The sequence below is a fragment of the Oryza sativa genome, chromosome 4, assembly GCF_034140825.1.
Source record: "Oryza sativa Japonica Group chromosome 4, ASM3414082v1".
Taxonomy (NCBI): Eukaryota; Viridiplantae; Streptophyta; class Magnoliopsida; order Poales; family Poaceae; genus Oryza; species Oryza sativa.
Genome location: NC_089038.1, coordinates 13,597,877 through 13,608,157, shown reverse-complemented (window position 1 = coordinate 13,608,157; position 10,281 = coordinate 13,597,877). Strand labels below are relative to the sequence as shown.

Genomic DNA, 10,281 nt, shown 5'->3' with positions numbered 1-10,281 from the left:
AACCTCTTTAAACCTAGGACATTATAATTAGCGAGACCTCCTAAAACTAACATGCATAAAATCCCTGTCTAGTATTTAAAATCTTTCGTGGTTTTATTCTAAAAATTGATCTTGTTAAATCGAGGTATTCTCTTTGATTTGATTTTGCATCTTAAACCTTCTTTCGACCAAAATTTCTTTTATTTAAATTTAGTTTAAAAATCCTTTTTACTTTTATGAATCATGGTCCAAGAAATCCTCCAACAATACCTTTGAACCTAAACTGAAGCAATTCCAATTTCATTGGAATTAATTGTCGACCCATCCTTTGATTTCAAACCTATTCTTATTTATCGCCAAATATCCAAGTTCCCCATTAGCCTCAAATACTTCTCCAAATTCTTGCTAAATAATTTGAGGCTAACATCCTATTTATTTCCCTTCCCTCTCAATCGAGTGCATCAAAGAAATTCCGTTATATTCTATCTCTCAAAAGATTGCACTCAAATAAATTAGAACATCCTTATTTTAAAACCCCTCTCCATGTATCAATATCTCCGAATTCAAATCCTTTTTAAAATCTAGCCATCCAAATTCCTCTAAATCAATTATTTGAATCTCTAGGAAAATTAGACTTTCTTTCTTTCTAGACTGGGCCGAAACCCTTTCCCTCCTCCAGCCCAAGCCGGCCCAGCCACCACAGCCGAGCCGCCCATCCTCCTTCTGCAGACGCGCACACGCACACGCCGCCGCCGCCCACAGTTTTGTGCGCCGTCGCCGCTTCCTTGCCGTCGCCGCCAAGTCGCGCCGCCACCGTCGCCGTGCCGTGTTCGTCAACAGCCGCCGCCCAACCATACAGCAGCGGAAGCCGGCCGTGCCGTGTGAGCGCCGTCGCCGACCAATCACGAGCGGAAGCCGGCGCCGTCCCCTTTTCCTTCACGAAGTCATCGCCGTGCCTTCCTCATCCTCCTCCGGCGAACCGACCTTCGTGAACCGACATCCGCCAGCCCTCGCTTTTCCCACATAACTGAGCTTCGAGCTCTTCTTCTCTCTCTCCTCCCTATGCCGGCCGTCGGCCGATCTCCCTCATCGGAGCATTGCCGGCCAAATCCTCGCACCAATACCGTCGCCTCGACGAGGCAAACCCATTCCCATAGTTTTCCCTTCCTTTCTCCCTTCGATTGAAGCCATCACCGTCAACCCCATAACCGGCCGGAGCAAAGTTACTCCATCACCCGTTCCGGCCATCTCTCTTCCTTTCTCCACCGGAAACCACCCTCCCAAGACGCGCGACGCTCAGGAACACACTTTGCCGTCCGCGTCGCCGCCTCCCAGCCACCAGAGCCCTGGCGCCCCTCCTCCCCCTCCTCTCGTTTGCTCAGCTGGAAGAGAAGAGGAAGACGACAGGAGGAAGAAGAAGAAGGAAAAGAAAAAGAAAAAGAAAGGCTGACAGGTGGGCCCATGAACAGTACATTTTCGTATTTTCTAGATTTAATTCAAAACCCAATCTTTAGAAGTCCATATCTCCTAAACCGTAGATCCGATTCCAGTGAAACTTAGACCTAAATTCATCTAAATTCAAACCCTACATTTTGATACCAAATTTGCTATTTTAATATTTTATCCTTAATTTATTCAAATACCATTTGAATAAATATTTGATTTAATCTTATAATTGAATTTACAATTTAAACTTATATTTGCTTTTCGAATATTTCCATTTATTTCCAAAATACCCTTTAGCCACTAAAAAGCCGCCGGTTGGAACTTTACGCCTTCCATAGGGACGTTCGCGGTTTAATATCCCCGACGTCGGGCCGTTGGTTGTAAAGCCCGGCAAAACCCAAACCCAAGGTCGAAGTGCTGCTCGTGGCACCCCACGCCTCGATGTGTATAGTGGTCGGAGTTTCACTATTCCCTCGACCTCCACAGCACGCCGCACAATTAGCTCTTGGGCTCTGTGTGATCCTAGCCGCTCCGCCGCCACTCACGGTTGTCGAAGTAACACTTCCGCCCCACTAAACCTACACAAACCTCCTATCTCTCTACCTGTTATGCTGTCTGTTGACACCGGCTAGAGAAGTTACCAATTCTAGTCGTTATACTGACCAACTCTAGCAACGACTAGCAAACACCCAAATCCCAGCCGATATTCATCCTACCTCGATATCGGCTTAATCAAATGAAACCTCAGCCAGCCTGCTATCCAAATTCCATACCAACCATTTACCCTTCTACTACCCATAGCCTATGCATGAAATACGAGCCGATATGCTATCCTATTTCAGCATCGACTCGAGAACAACTAAATCCTAGCCATTCTTCTACCAAAGCCCAATCTCGACCAATGCTAGCCACATAACCACTTAACCAGTTAGACTATTCATTATATCCCTTACACTCCAAGAAGCTAAAACCCACACATGAAATATAAGTGACAAATGTTGCTTAATCTCCTCTAGCCTCCAACCCTTTAGAACCTACACATGAAATGTTAGCCCAATAATTCCTATACCCTATAAAGGAGATAGCTTATACCCTAAACCCTAGCTCTCTTAGCCGCTTATCGATCTTTTGTTATTTTATGGCTTTTATTGAATTTAGCTCTTCCTCTTCTTCAATAGAGTTTATTTTATTTTGGATGGCAACCTGTGGTATTTCAAGGATCGGATAATCAGGTTGCCTACCTTGGATTTATTCGCGTTGGAGCAAGGCAAGTTATTATTCCTTCCCTTTGAGCATAATTATCCTATATTCTTATATCTCTATTCTATGCATTAGTCATACATGATTTTGAATGCATAACCTGAACATAGCAAACCAGATATACTAGCTTTGCTTAGCCCTGCCTAGTTAGTCTGCTTAAAAATATAATGAACTTAGATTGGGACAATACGTAGGAATTGGTTGATTTCCGGGTGGCTAGTACTATCTCAGTCGATATAGTTATTACCAAGTACTTATGTCAAACGAATGAGTACGACCGCAATTCTAGAATAGGGACATACCTTGCAAAGTAAGTTATCTAGCAAAGGTGGTACCTCTGTACAGTGGTTCTATTTTAAGTCCTCGCGTAGGAGGCAATTATATGCCGCGAAGGGCAACTGTGACATTTACTGAGGCGCGGGTAAATGATTTATTGAGCTCAAGTATATATATAATTGTGAAAACCTGGTTGAGATGACGGGGGTCTCTCAACCAGTTCTCTCTCTAAAAACCTCGGGAACGCTAGAACTCCTCTCACTGCTGATAACGTTACGTTCAGAGCGCATGAGGATGAGAGTTCATGCAACAGGTGCCACTGATGTTAGTAACCGAAAAGCTTTGCCATGACTAAGCTAAAGAATATTGGCATGTCATGGATTGCGGGTAAAGCGTACATTTACTGCAGTAAAATAAACATGAATCTATTCGAATAGCCGTGCTCACGGAATTGAGTATCAGGACTCATATGGTACTTTGGTTAGAAACTTAATTCAAGATTTTAATAAATGTTGCTGCATTTAAAACATCAGGCTTTCTACTTCTATATTCTCTGCCTTCTGCAAGTAATTTTAATCCTACTCAAATATTACTATTTCATTCATTCATTTTTGAATATAATAGCTTGCTGAGTACGTTGTACTCACCCTTGCTTCAACCCCCTTTTTCCAGAGTTAAATTGAAGTTCTTGCCGAAGCCAAGAGTTCAATCATATAAGTTAGTCTTATTTCAACCTAGTTAGATGGTTTAAGTCTATAGCAAAACCTTAGAGTTGAGTCACTCTATAGCTTCTGCTGTAATAGTTAGCCACAATCTTGTAAATTCCCCTATTATTTTATTTTATGTAATAACAACTCCTTTGGAACCTTGTTCAAATGTACGCAACGAAGATCCAGATTGTTGAAGCTTTATCAATCTACTGATCTAGGGCTTGATACAGTTAAACATATCGGTTTCTGAATCATTAGTTTTGGGACCCGACAGATGCGAATTCCAAGGGAAGGAGAGAGATGGCCGCTGGAAATTTCTGGGTCCGTTGCGCGAGGCAGTTTCTTGGACTTCAATTTAAATTCAATCATAACTGTTGGACTACGCATGGTGTTGTCGAACACTCTCTGTCTCTACGGTCCTCACACCGAGATCGACCAGTTGAGAACGACAACAATTCCGACATCAGAAGTCGCGATTGGTTACATGAGTTCATTTAAGTAGAAGTCAGGGGCTACTATCAGGGTTACGGATAAGGTATACCCTCTACCCTTGGATGTATGCTATACGGCAATACGGTATATCGGTGCATATACGGACGCTCTCTGAACACGCTAAGGAAATCCATCACAAAGTCTGCCAATGGAAAGGTTCCTACCCGTATAGGACTGGGTCGTTACTATATCGTGCAGGGTCCGATGTCTCCGAGTCCTATTTGGAGACCACCTGACCTGCGATATAAAAGGGACCCCCCGGGGGGACCTAAAGCATCGAATCTCAGAGCCTAGACAATGACCACAGCCTACGAAGTCGGAGACTACAGGAGCCAAGTCGCCGGGTGATCTAGTCGAATCAATTCGACTACGGTCTCGTCGGTATCGCCGAGTTCTACTATTCCCTTTGTAATCTATGGTTCTTTCCATATAATCCCATAACAACTGGATTAGAGCTATTACCTGCTAAGGGGCCTGAACCAGTATAATCTTTGTCTCTTGTTTCCTTGATGTCGTATTACATAGATCCTCGTACCAGCGTACCCCAATACTCTCTATATCCGGTCCACGGGTACCCACCGTCGACAATTTGTATGTAATCAGGGCAAAATGATTATATTTAATCTATGAGAGATCCTTATCATTTAAATATATTAAAGTCTACAATCTATTTCACGGCGTAGAAATGGTGATATATAACTTCTTTTAGCATTATTTTCATAAAAGAATAAATAAGATTCCTGCGCTTCTGCGCAGGTTTTCTTCCTAGTTTTTAGTAATAGGTGAAGTTTCACGGGGTCAAATAAGAAGGGCAAAAGATACTATTTGCCCCTTAGTTAACACCGTTAACTCATCTTAACGGAATATAATCAGCTTTCATCTTCGATTTTGAAAAGCGGGTTCAAATAAGCAAAGTAAAAAAAGGGTCAGATTGGCAGTTAGCCTTCGTAACAGGGTCAAATGCACAATTGCCCTTAATACTAAATATGTGGTTTTTTCCATCCAGCACCTACATATAAGGCACAACCATATACACGACTACACACAAGTTACTACATGTACCTGCCTGCTTGTATGATGTTCGTGGATATTAATGGAGTCATGCATTGACAACTCCAGCAGCACTTTACAGGTGCTTCCCTAAAACATGGTATTTTAATGTTATTAACCAAGATTTCCCCTTAATAAATGGTTTTGTTACACTTAGAAGCCCCTTTTGGTGCTTCAACATTAGTTACAAAATGTTCTGCTCTTTCAGAAATCAGAACGTTCAGAACAATCTAGATGATGAGTGAATTTCATTAAACTTGCCAGCTGCAGATATCACAAAGGATCATTTTAACACTGACAGAATCAGTTCCATCGATGGCTCATACGTACTGTTCACGTGGCTTTCAATCTTGTTTTGCTAATTGAAACTTAGTGAAGGTGTGTTGTGTCTATCAGTTTGTGTATATCATGAAAATATTGTCGCTGAATTCGAGCAAATTATTACTAAATTCAAATGAATTGGAATCTTTAGCCATTAGCACTTCATATAAGAATCCACCGGCAAATTTATAAACCAGAATTAACAAGAGTTCGTCAAGAGCGGCAAATGCTAAATAGTATAATCTAGAAGAGGACTATATACTGGGATCCATCTATCACGCAATCGCACTACAACCTATATATCGCTGTGGTTAGTTCCACCGGCAAAAAAAAAAAAAAAATTACCGGGTCACATCAGATATACGAACACACATTTAAAGTATTAAACATAGACTAATAACAAAATAAATTACATAATCCACATATAAACTGCAAGACGAATTTATTAAGTCTAATTAATCCATCATTAGCAAATATTTACTGTAGCACCACATCGTTAAATCATGACGCAATTAGGCTTAAAAGATTCATAAATTACACGTAGACTATGTAATTAGTTTTTTTTCAATATTTACACTGGTGGAGAAACCCTTTGTAGTCCTGGTTCGTAACCCCCCTTTAGTCCCAGTTTCCAAACCGGGAGTACCAATCCGGGACTAAAGATCGCTATCTTTAGTCCCGGGTGAAATAACCGGGAGTAAAGATCGATCTTTAGTCCCAGTTGGTAACACCAACCGGGACTAAAGATGGCTCAGCACGTGGCCGGCTGAGCCATCTTTAGTCCCGGTTGGTGTTACCAACCGGGACTAAATATCGAGCTGACCTTTTTTTTTTTGCATGGCCCTGTTGCTGCATGGTTTATATATATATATATATATATATATATATATATATATATATATATATATATATATATATATATATATATATATATATATATATATATATATATATATATATATATATATATATATATATATATATATATATATAAACCATGCATATATATGTTTCAATACATATATATGTATATATATTATATTATATTATATGTATATACATGCATAATATATATGTATTTATACATATATATGTTATGCAAATGCATATGTATATAGATATATATATGACCAAAATATATTTACATTATAGAAAATGTGTACACATGCATATAGAAACATATGTAGTCATGTATTAATTACAATCCATTATATGTCCTAGCTAGCTACGATTTCGACGTAGTAGTACTCGCTGCTAGCTCAGAAGCTAAGGACCGGTGAATTGTGTTTCCGTCGTAGTAGAATTCACCCTTGGGATCAAGGATTTCTTCGTTGATGAATCCCATGAGTTGTTCTTGAACCGCCGCGATAAATTCCTTGTGTGTGGTCAGGTTATCCCTCATGCGAATAAACTATATGAATGTATGAAATTGATTAGTAATTAAACAAGAAATTGCTATGTAATGAAATTTTGAATTTATTTGTACGTACATCGAGCTCTCTTGTGGTGATGATTTGGTCTGCAAGGCAGTGGCAATACTCGCACACGTAATAGCCGCACAAATTAGTTCCCTGCTTTTGCTTTGCGCACTACAAATAAATGACAAACAACGAGAGATCTAATTAATATACACTTGTATGTATTTGAATCGGAAAAATATAAATGTAGAGCATGTGTACTCACAGGAAATTTGAACTTCCGCCTAAGTCTTTCTCTCCATTTGCCGCGGACCAAATGACGGAACCGATACCAAGCCCTACATGGAGTTTAAAGCTATGATTCGTAGTAGCAATTAACATAACAAGATTTTCTTAATTAACAAAGGAACTTATGACGGTACCTGTCTATAAGTTCGAAAACCTTGTCAAACGTAGACTCTTTTTTATCCATTGAGTCATATACGTTGACGGTGCAGGCCTCCAGATCGAAGAGTAAAAGCACCCAGTGGAATCTGCAATGTGCGTGGGATGCATTACATATGAAACACTTAGCAAGTTCGTACGGGAATGAAATTTGGTATGTAGGAAGACAGTAAAATTAAACTAACTCTGTGTTGTATGGCAACAGTATGAACGTCTTGTAATGCTGCGCCTTCAGGAGATGGACGAGATTGTCCTCTGTTTCTTGTGGATATTGGTCGAGCATTGCGACGTTTACTTTCCGAGGGTCGATGAATCCAGTATCGAAAACCCTCCGCCGTCGGGCCCTTTGAATCTCCATTCTACAACGATAAAAGGGAGTATATTATTTTCTATGGTCTACTTATATACAAGGACCTAATTAATTAAAGGAGACGTATAGTAAGAAATCTAACTGAACGATATACTTACAAAATCCAGCAACTCATAATAGAGACGTCGAGGGCGTCCAGCTGGTATAGTTTGTAGATTCCCCTGAAATTGATCCAGAGAATGTCATCTCCTTGCAAGAAGTCCGTGTCCCTGATCCTCGCTCCGATCATCTCTCTACCGGTGGCGCTCATCTCCATGTACAGCTGATGGAACTTGTACATTTGTGTGGGTAGGGACTGCAGCAGCTCAGGCTTGACAAGCGGTTTACCGAGTTCGTACATGTATTTCACTTCCGCCTTTTCGATTGGTGCGACTCGTAGCAATTGATCCGTAGTTAGACCGGTGTCAGTAATAAATTGTTCTATCGTCATTTCTTTACCGGTCACCAACGGCTCGATCTCCTGGTTTGGTTGCTCTCCAAGCTGAGGGACTGGTTTGGACTTTCCAGAAGATGCTTTCTTCAGCGTTCGCTCATAGTCCGATAGCTTGATGGCCTCCTTGACAGATGCAGACATACCCCTGAAGAAGTTCCTGACACTGGGGTCTATAGGAATCTTCTTTTCTGGACTTCGAGGCTTGAATTGTCTCTTGACTTCTGATGCAACGTAAGCGTCAAGCTCCTCTTGCGTGCAATCGTACCCCGGGTCCTTGTTCTTGGCGGCGTCAACTTTCGCCTTCTTTGTTGCCCTTATGTGGGCAAGCGGTGGAGCTGGGGGGGCCCTTGACTTTGAAGGTGCCGGAAGAGGAGCTTGCGGGGGAGTAGGTGTAGGAGCACGAGGAGGAGTCGGTGCAGGATCCTGAGGAGTCGATGCTGGAGCCTGAGGTGGAGACGGTGCTGGCGGACCATGAGGAGGAGACGGTGCAGGATCCTGAGGAGGAGATGGCGGAGCCGGAGGAGATGGTGCACGAGACGCCGCTTGTCGCCTAGGGAGGATGATGTACCGCCTGCGCCATAGAATAATGGCATGGCATGTGTCTCGTAGATGCGTCTCACCGTCTCCTCTAGGGTAATCCAGCTCGAGGTCCTCGTACGCGCCTTCGACCAACTCAACTTCGACCTTGGAGTATCCTGCTGGAATCGGCCTGCAGTGGTAAGTACCTGAAGGGTCCGTTGGGATGGCCATGCCCGACGCCACCTTCATGTTGTGAGAGATTATTTATTAGTAATCAACATATATAAGCAGCAACTAGCGGAATGGCTAAATCTTACCTTTATTGATAAGTTCTTCAAAGGAATATGCAGCTCACATGGTGTCCGCTGAGTGATGTCATCAACGGGACAGGTCGATTCGTCCTGTGTTTGCATGGCGTCCATGCTCTGTGATCCTACCTGCCCCGTTGAGGCGCAGCTGCTACGGTTTCCTGACGGGCTCACCATTGCAGGAGGAATGGTCGGCTGGGGATCATGGGACCGATGTGCGGCCATGCGTTCATCAACCTTCCTTGCCACCTCCTCTTGCATGTTGAGTTCGTAGCTCGATACCCGGAACTCTAGGTCTGCAATCTTCGCCTCGGTATCTCTCTTGCTCCTCATCCGACTCCTGTACGTGTGGATGTCCTCCTTGAAACCAATCTTCCAAGGAATCACCCCTTTCCCTCGAGTTCGTCCTGGATGCTCTAGAGTCTGCAGGGCGAGTGTCAGCTCGTCCCTATCTCTGTCTGGTCGGAACGTGCCCTGAGAGGAGGCTTCCACTGCATCTGTTAGTCGTCGCGCAGCCTCTTGTATCTGATAGCCGAAGACCAGTGAGCCATCAGCTGGGTTGAGCGTTCCACCGTGAGCATAGTACCAGAACTTCGATCGTTCCGGCCAATTGGCTGTTGCCGGTTCGATACCCCTCTCAATCAAGCTAGCCTCCATCTGCTCCCACTTCGGCATCGCGACGCTATAGCCTCCTGACCCCAAGTGGTGATGGTACTTCTTCTTGGCGGCATTTTCTTTGTTTCTTTCCATCATCGCCTTCCCTTGTTCACCTGTCTTATATGCAACGAACTCGTCCCAGTGATCCCTTAGCTTTGGGAATGTGTCGAAGTTCGGTGTCTGCCCCTTCAGTATATACTTCTGGTACAGATCTCCCTTGAAGCTCTGAAACTGTTCTGCCATTTTCTTCAGAGTCCACCTTTTCACTTTGTCCTCTGTACCCGCAGGAAGGGTGAATGTCTCGAGCATTGTGGTCCACAGCATCTCTTTCTCCGAATCTGGGACAAAGCTCTCATGATCTCCGCGTGCCCTTGTTCTTCGCCAGTACACCGTACTGACAGGCACGTTATCCCGCACAACCCAACCGCTGTGACGTACATAGTTCTTGGCGGCTTCGGCCGGGGCACTAGGACGTCCATCTTCTTCCACTTCCGTTATGATGTGCCGACCCTCAAGCTTCTTCGCTGCACCTCGTTGCCCGCGTGCCCTCTTCTGTCCAACGGAGGGTTGACTACCACTAGCCTCCTCCTCCTGGTTC

At 43.2% G+C, this 10,281-nt stretch overlaps 1 long non-coding RNA gene across 1 annotated transcript; it reads left to right on the top strand.

The window, feature by feature from the left end:
* The first annotated feature begins 962 nt into the window (after positions 1–962).
* LOC136356303 (uncharacterized) lies at positions 963–3,872 on the top strand. The gene is made up of 3 exons (XR_010741018.1): positions 963–1,432; positions 2,604–2,692; positions 3,634–3,872. It is a non-coding gene; the product is annotated as an uncharacterized lncRNA (long non-coding RNA).
* Positions 3,873–10,281: the final 6,409 nt, after the last annotated feature.